Source organism: Benincasa hispida, chromosome 5 (genome assembly GCF_027475165.1).
Source record: "Benincasa hispida cultivar pf3 chromosome 5, pf3_genome.v1.1, whole genome shotgun sequence".
Classification (NCBI taxonomy): domain Eukaryota; kingdom Viridiplantae; phylum Streptophyta; class Magnoliopsida; order Cucurbitales; family Cucurbitaceae; genus Benincasa; species Benincasa hispida.
Genome location: NC_143482.1, coordinates 20,815,615 through 20,825,274, shown reverse-complemented (window position 1 = coordinate 20,825,274; position 9,660 = coordinate 20,815,615).

Here is a 9,660-nt window from a genome sequence, read left to right as displayed (position 1 = left end):
AAGGCGACTTCGATCGGTGGATGGACACCATTGATTTTAGAAAGTAGGATTAAATCGCTTGCGGGGAAAGCGATTGCGATAACCCTAAGAACTTCTTTTAATCAACCTTCCCCATCTATGTTTATTTGCTTTTTTTACAGCTGTCTTTTATCGTTCTCTTAATTCCGTAATTATTATTTAGTAGGATTAGTCTTTAATGTTCTGGCAATTTCATGTCAAGTATGTTCCATACTTTAAATGTAGTAGTGTTGATTGCATGATTTTGTGAATGTTGAGATAAATTACTACAAGGTCTTTTCGACCTGCGTTTTTGATGAATTATGAAGAGAGGAAAATAAACTGGTATGTAACGAGAGGATGGGTGTAGTAAGTGGAAATAAGAGAAGATATGCATCTAGTACACCCAAATGCATTGCGGTGAGGGGTGTGTTGCACACGTATACATCCTTTGCCCGACCTTAGTTAAATGCACCATATTGAGGTATCCTCCAGGAATGTGTTTAGTTAAGGGATGTGTTGAGGGGAAGTATGTTGCCCGTCCTCAGCAAAAATGTATTTGCATGTATTGGAAGCATGGAAGGAATTTCAAATCATGCACCCTTCTGAACCAAATGTGTAAGTTAATCAAATTCTTTGACTCTTGTAACAGGCAATAGAAAAATCTTTGTAATGCGTTCATTTGTAATATATTCGCATACTTTGTTAATAGTCAATATAATCAGTGTACATAATTCACTCTACTCTTTGCCCGTGCCTTTTTCTTTATCTTCCTTTGTTAATCTTTGTTATATTCTTACTCTTTTATTTTTATGATCTTCATTGCGTTGCTATGATGTATTATGTGTTACACTTAGAAACATTTCCCATACTTAATAAATTCTGACTAACACTTAGTTAACTCTTAGTTTAGCAGTACTTTACCTTTTATCTTTCAAAGTTTTTCTCAAACCTTCTTTTTAAGATTTTCTTCTAAGTGTTTGTCTAGTGTATCCAAACAACGCAATGAGAACCTTGCTCATCTTTAAATTTGGGGGTGGAGAAGGTCTAAGCAGATGAGATCAGAAATATGCAGTATTTAAGAAAATACATCCTTTTAAAAAAAAATTATGCAAAACTCCAATGTCAGCGCAAGGAAAAATTTCAAAACTGTTTCCAACCTAGGAGCCTACTCGTAGTTGGATGTTCGTATGACACCCGTAGGAGCAAGCCAAAACGAAGGTGGGTTTCCAAGAACAACATAGTATAAACCAAAAGAAAAAATAATAATAATAACAGAATGCAAGGGACAACTCCTCTGATTATCATGAGTTAAAGTTGAAACTGGCACACAACCGTAGTTGGATGTTCGCATGACACCCGTGGGGACAAGCCAAAACAAAGAGTGTAACCATGACTAGTTGTCTCTAAGTGAATAAATGACGCAACGTTTTGCTCACCGCATATAGATACATCAAGTGGTTTTGATAAAGAATAGATAAACATTCTATTTTGAAAACTAGAAAAGTGTCTTTGAGCAAAATTTTGTTACATAGAAGAATAAAGTAGGGCTTGCTAAGAATTAGCAAGGATAGAAGAAAAGTGTGATGTCAGGTAATGTGCCTAAGTGCAATATTCGGAGCAACCAATCATCGCAGAAATATAGGATAGGAATGGAGCATGATTGCCTTGGTAGAAGATATGCTTGAGGACATGCACATATCTAAATTTGGGGGTGTGATAACTTGTAGAAATACAAGTTATTTATGCCACCTTATCTAGATATTGCGGCCGAAAGTTAGTAATTATACGCCAATTGTATGAAAATTAGCCTAGTATGACAATAATTGTAAATGTTTGCGATTACACCCACTAACGCCAAAAAAGATGGAAGACAAGCCAAACTTTACTTTGTTTTGCAGGAGACCAAGTCACCGCTTACGCTCAAGGCTCATGAGAGACTAATCAATGCATCTCCGTCACATTGCGCCCGTCGATCTACCATGAAGAGACGATTACCGCAGTGACGGCGTAATGCGACTGTCGGTCCAAAGCTATGCCTTAACCGCATGCGGTAATAAAAACAAACACCGCATGCGAACCTATGATCGAAAGATACAGCTGAGCGACGCAAGAGCGGAGGATTGAGACACGTGTACAACTAATAGTTGTGCAAAATTGAAAGTCTGTAAGCTTAATCAATCAATTTATGGATTGAAACAAGCGTCCAAATCCTGGAATATAAGATTTGACACTGCGATCAAATCTTATGGCTTTGAACAGAACGTTGATGAACCTTGTGTATACAAGAAGATAGTCAACAAAACTGTAGTATTCTTAGTTCTGTACGTTGATGATATCTTGCTCATTGGGAATAAGACAAACTTTCTAGCTGACGTAAATAGATGGTTAACATCACAGTTCCAAATGAAAAATTTGGGTGATGCTTAGTATATTCTAGTAATACAGATCTTTCGAGACCGAAAGAATAGAACATTAGCACTGTGTCAGGCATCTTATATTGACAAGCTGTTGTCAAGGTATAATATGCAAAATTCCAAGAAAGGTTTATTACCTTTCAGGCATGAAATTCATTTGTCGAAGGAACAATATCTTAAGACACCTCAAGAGGTTGATGAGATGAACATAATTCCATATGCTTCTTCAGTTGGGAGTTTGATGTACGCTACACGTTCCGACATATGTTTTGCAGTTGGAATCATTAACATGTTCCAATCTAATCCTGTACACGGTCATTAAACCGCTGTAAAAAATATCCTCAAGTATCTTAGGAGAACGAGGGACTATATGCTTGTGTATGGACCTAAGGATTTGATCCTTATGGGATACACTGATTCTGATTTTCAGACTGACGTAGATTCTAGGAAATCTACTTCAAGATCAATTTTCACTCTTAACAAAAGAGCTATAGTTTGAAGAAGCATCAAGCAAAGTTGTATTGCTGACTCCACCATGGAAGCGAAATACATGGCTGTATGTGAAGCTGCTAAGGAAGCAGTATGGCTACGCAAATTCTTAGCTGATTTGGAAGTCGTTCCAAATATGCACTTGCCTATCACACTGTATTGTGACAACAGTAGTGCAGTTGCTAACTCAAAGGAACCCAAGAGTCACAAGCGTGGAAAATACATTGAACGAAAGTACCATCTCATCCGAGAGATCATACACAGAGAAGATGTGCTCGTCACAAAGATAGCCTCTGAAGACAACCTTGTTGATCCATTCACCAAGGCCCTCTCGGCTAAAGTTTTCGAGGGCCACCTAGTGGGACTAGGACTCCGAGTAGTGTAATCTAGGGCAAGCGGGAGAATGTCTATGGTATTGTAGATGCCCTAGTTTATTTTATTTTTTCCATTATGTATCTCAACATTATATTGTATATATTTGTTTTCACTAGAGTTTTAGTCCAAGTGGGAGATTGTTGGGAATGTCCCAGAACTCGTAGTTCGTGTTAAACATTCTATCATAACAATGACGTGTTGATTTTGCATCTTATTATGAAAATTCAATAAACGCATCCTTGGCTATAGTCTGAATGTTGTAACTTTATGTAGTGACATACAGAGGATCAAGTTGACAGTATATAGCCTAAATGGTCTAATGAGTATATGGATGAAATTAGGTATCTCATCCTGGTAACACTATTGGATAAGGCCCACTCTATAGTTATTACAAGAAGTTGTAAGGTGCTACAAACGATGTGATCCACAAATCGTTCATGTTGAGACATGAGAGTGGGGGCATCCTATGCAATGAGTTTGCATATAGACTGGACCATGAAAATAGTCACTTTTCTTTATAATGACTGTTTACTGTTAAAATGATTATTTCATTTATTATATAACTTAGGTTAACTCGATCTTAATCCTGAGCTAGCTATGAACTCCTATTTGTTTGGGATTATACTTTGATCTGCAAATGGTGAGAGTAGTTCAACAACACTGCTCAATAAGCTTACCATTTTGGGGATAAGACCAGATGAATAGTTGGGGACATAGCCTTGCAAGATGGAATTCACTCCTACCCTATTTAGGGTTAGCAGATAGGTTATTCTCTTAAGTACTGACTCCAAGTATTGAACAATCGGGGTCCCGTCTTCTCATGATAGAGAAAGGATTTGATTCATAGAGATTATGAATCAGAATTGTTCATTAGAGGATCAGTAGAAACTTAAGGAACAAGATGTAGTCACAGGGGTAAAACGGTATTTTTAACCTAGCTGTGATTACGAACAACCTGTGAAGGATCGACTTACTGATTATGGTTATTAAGTGAACATAATATATCTACAGTGAGGGGAATTCAACTATGGGCTATAGTGGAGTGTCCCATTAGTTAACGAATGGAGGTTAGATCGAACTAATGAGTTTAGCCGATTAATCTCGAATCCTTGGAGCCCATGATCTGTAGGTCCGCGAGGTCCTCCTACTAGCTCTTAAATGGATAGCTTTAGGGTAGTTTGAGAAATTAATTTGAAACGTTCAAATTAAACGGAACAAGAGAATAAATATTTGAATATAATTTAAATATATAAAGATGATTATTGTGCAAAAATTAATTTGATATTTGATATTAAATTAATTAATTTTTTAAATTAATTTATGAGATTAATTTAAGAAAATAAATTTTTGAATTAAAATGGTTTAAAATCATTTTATGTTTTAAAAAGAAAATGGATAATTGTTTTCATGGTTGCACAAAATGGAAAATGAGTTTTCTCCATTACCATCATCTTTATGCTCACACAAAAACCATTATCTTCTCTCCTTTGATTCTCTAAGCATGAGCTGCAAGCCATGCACTCCATCTCTTTGCATGTTCATCTAATATATATAAAGAAGATTGGAGTTGTTGGAGAAGGAGAATACCAAATTTTGAGAGAAAATTTTCTGAAAAAGAAACTGTCTTCTTCAGTCGGGCTGCTGTGAGCTTTTCTTGTTTCTTCACATCTTCAAGCTGTTCTTGAGTCCCACAACTCTGCCTAAAGCTCCAAGAGCATAGTAAGGAAGGCTTTGAGGTGGTTTGCATTGATATCAAGTGGAGACAGTAGTTGAACAGAAGTTTTCTTAGAGATTCATCAAAGGTATGTTCTGAAAACCCACTTTTTAAGAAGAGCATGCTTTAGTTTTTGCCAAAATTAGTGAATTAGAATGTTTATGGATCCTTGATACTTCCGCTGCATGTTGTTCAACTCTTTCACTTGCTGATCTACATATCATGGGCTTCAATGATCTTAGATTAATTGGTACTCTTTACACCAAATTAACCTCCATTCGTTAACTAATGGGCCACTCTACTAAAGCCGATAGTTGCACTCCCCTCACTGAGATATATTATGTCCACTCGATATAACCATGATAGTAAGTCAACCCTTCATAGGCTATTCGTAATAATGATTGGGTCAAATGTTTGTTATACCTCCGATATTACCTCTTGTTCCTTAAGTCTCTTGATCTTCTAATGAACAATTAACTTGTGATCCGATCAACAAACCGAGTCCCTCTCGGGCCAATGAGAGGGTGAGGCCCCTTGTTCAAGACTCAGAGTCAACACTTAAGGGAACAACCTCTCCACTATCTCTAAAAGCGGGTAAGAGTGAATTCCATCTTGCACCCTATGTCTCCAGCTATCTACCTGGTCTTACCCGTAAAATGAAGGTATATTGAACCAGTGTTTTTTAGCCAACCCTCATCTATGCAAATCAAAGGATAATCCCAAATAAACAGGAGTTCATAGTTAACTCAGGATTAAGGTCAAGTTACCTAGGTCATCGCTTTAAAATAGTTAGTCTTAAATAGTAAACAGTGTTATAAAGTAAGAGTAACTGATTTCGTGGTTCGATCTTGTACAAAACCCATTGCACAGGACGCCCCCACTTCTCATGTCACAACGTGTACGAATTAGGATCACATTATCTGTAGCGCTTTCAACTCTTTGTAACAACTACAAAGTGGGCCGCATCCAATAGTGTCACCAGAATATGGCACCTAACCTCATTCATATACTATAGATCATTTTGGCTATTTACTCGAACCTAATCCATTTTTATGTCTCTATATAAAGTTCAAATACTCATGTAATAGTCATGGGTCTTGTTGTTAACAAACCACGAGTTTTAGGACATAAAACCCAACAGTGGGAGCTTAAGGAGCAAGATATATTTATAGAGGCAAAATGGTAATCTTTGACCCAACTGTAAATACGGACGACCTGTGAAGGATTGACTTACAGATTATGGTTAAAATGGATAGAAATATTTCTATAGTGAGGAGAGTGCAACTATCGAGCTATAGTGAAATGTCTTGGTAGTTAATGAATAATGATTAATTCAGTTTAAAGTGTTTAACCAATTAATTACAAGTCGTTGGAGCTCATGATCTGTAGATCCATAAAGTCCCTCTACTAGCTCATAATTTGGATTAGTAAATTGAGTAATCTTGATAAGATTTGAATTTGCAAATTCAATTAGGGTTTCTATTTATTGTATTCGATACAATTAAAATGTTTAATTTTATCGAAATTAAACGAAATTGGAGAAACAATTAATGTTTAAATATGATTTAAATATTAATTGAATAATATTAATTTCATTTTGATGGAATTGGTTTTTATGAATTTAATATTAGATATTAAATTAATTATTTTTAATTAAAAGGTTTAATTAATTAGATTTCTTTTAAAATTAATTAATTGAATTAATTTTGTAAAACGAATAAATAAAACTAAATAAGTTTAATTTACAAAATTTGATTTTGGAAATCATTTTAGGAAAATCATTTTGAAAATTATTTTTCAAAGTGGAGATTTCCAAAATGTTGGAAATCTCCACTATGCAATGAACTTCCTTATTCTTCACTTCTCCATTTTCTCCATCAAGTAGGAGTTGTCCTTCATGCAAACCATGTATTTGCATGGTGAAAGCTTTATAAATTGAAGTGCTGAAATGAATTATGATTCATGCTTACTAATAACTTCAATATAGAAACTCTGTAGAAATCACCAAACCCTCTTCATATCTTATATACTTCCAGCTCAATTTAGTGTTTCCACCATACAATCCTTGCAAGAGAATATTAGAGAAGATCTTGGTGGTTGTCTACTTAAAGATTGAAGCTCTTTCACGTGGAACTCAGCTAGACTTGAAGAGCACACTTCAAAGGTATTATTCAGCAAACCCTCTTTTGTAAAGGTTACTTGAAGCATGTTTAAACTCAAATTAAGTATGATTAGAGTGCTTAATGATTTTGTTTTTCCTTCATTGCACGTTAATATACTCTATCAGCAAATTCAAGTTGGTTTCTACTCTACCACCTTGAGTTTGAGGGGGATGTTAATTTGTTATAAGAATTGTTGAGTATTTGTTGTGAGACTTATTGGGAGGTTATGCCTATTCTTAGATAGTTCTATGGGTATAAATACCCATGTATTTCACCATTCAAATATACAAAAAGAAATACAGTAATATACCAAATATTCTTATAAATATTATTTTCCAACCTAGGTGATCAAGCTAAGTTAACAATAAACAATAAAATCAATAAAAGCAAATGTGTACACAAAGTGTTGAGCGAAAGTAAAGAGACACGTATGAAGATTTTATTTCATCCTTAGGGTATCTACATCTTTGAATCCCAAGAGAATGTTTAGCTCTTAATAGAAAATAAAGAACACAAGGAGTAAAGAATGAAAGTACTCATCGAAAAGGGTACAAGAATTGTTCCAATGTAAAATAAAAGGAAAATAATAGCTACAAACATAAACTAAAATTTCTATAAGAAAGAAAATTACAAGAACAATGGAAGAAAAAACGAGTAACCAAAAACTCTCCAATTTGCTCCTAAATCTAGGTAGGTTCAATCTGTTTTGAAATAAACAAGGCCCTTGCACGTGTTCTTTCAAAGCAAGTACTCGAAAAAGATTGTACATAAATTGAGAGAGGATCGAAGAAGCACTGCCCTAGAGTTTTCATATGGAAAAAGAAAAGAAAAAATGCTCAAAATTTCGAGACTTTCTTTTAGGAATGAATAATGATGATTTGGGGAAGAGAATGCCGCCTTTTATAGACCTATACGGGATAGATTTTCCATAATAACTACTTGCAGTCCTTTCCCTATCACTCTTTGCGGAAATAATAAAGAATTTTAGGATTAATAAGGTATATAACAGTAATTACACTACCATTTGAAAAAATAGCAAAACGCAAGATCCTTTTGAATTAAAGCAAAAATGCATGAATGTCACGTGAGTCCAATTTTCTGAAATCCTAAATGCCCTCATTGTCCCTTTTAATTGTAGTATAATTAATTCAACATCTTTATTAATCAACTAAATATCCCACTAGATTTTCAACGTCAACTAATATCATCATTTCAAGCAGACAATTTATCACAAATCTCGTGATTTAATAGTTTTGAATTTTCGAATAAGATTTAATAGTTGTTTTGAGTTTTCGAATATTTACATCAACTAATTTTCAAATCTTGTTTTGAAATTTAAATATCATATTATATTAGTTATCCTAACTGAGATTTGTTATTTTTATTATACTTTCTATTAATCTTAATAAAGATCCATAGGTTCTAAATTATTTTGAACGTTATATTGATTATCCTTTTGTTTCAAACAAAAATATTAGAATACAATACGTAACCTTAGCTTTCTTCATCCTCAGTTACCGAACGCTTTCTTGTTATGGCTGTTCAACAATTAAGAGTTTTGTTCAATAGTAAATGGGATGAAAATAACCACTCATGACTTTCGATTTATTGAAGTTTCTGTTGTTTCAAACACATCTTTTTCAGTTTTCATCTTTTTTTACTAATTTTATTTTTGTTCTCGGTCGACGACAAGCCTACTTTGGAGGTTTGACTTAATCGATCAAATCCACCGGTGCACATATGAAAGGCTTGACTTAATCGACCATTGATCAAGAGTTCAAGTTGCAAAGTCTCTTCTTTCCAAAGTGATTCCTATCCAGCCACTGTGAAAATGTAAGCCAAGCATATGGATGGTGTTGGTATTAGTCAGTTTGTCTTGGGGGTCTTCTGATTCTTTCGCTCAAATGCATGAGTTTGGGGATCAACTGTAATCCTTAAACTCGTTGATCTTTTCAAATGACTTGTTGATTAGTTTGAATCTGCCTCTAACTTGTTGATCAATTTGGATAAGCCTTTGACTTGTTGATTAGTTCAAATTGACCTTGGGTTGCTCATTGAGCTTATTGATCAATTTGGATTGACTTTTTGCTTGTTGATCAGCTATGAAGCATAGACACAGATACGACTACACGATACGGATAAGATCGGATACGATGATTCGTTAATTTCTAGAAAACAAAGATACGGATACGTCTAAGGATGCGTCATTTTTTTAATATTTTTTAATATATATATTTCTAAAAAAACAAGGATACTGATACGTTGAAGATAATTTTTTTTATTTTAAAAAATCTAGGATATAGATAAATTTGGCATACAAGTTAATAACAATAGCACAAAATAGAATACAAACATTGAAATAAAATACAAAAAAAAAAATCTAAAATGTTGAAATACAATAGAATGTAATAGAAAAGTGACTCATATTGCAAAGAAGAAGAAGAAGATTAGAGAGAGAAGTATGAAGATAAACGAAGAACTTATTGTTGAAAATATCCAAATGATT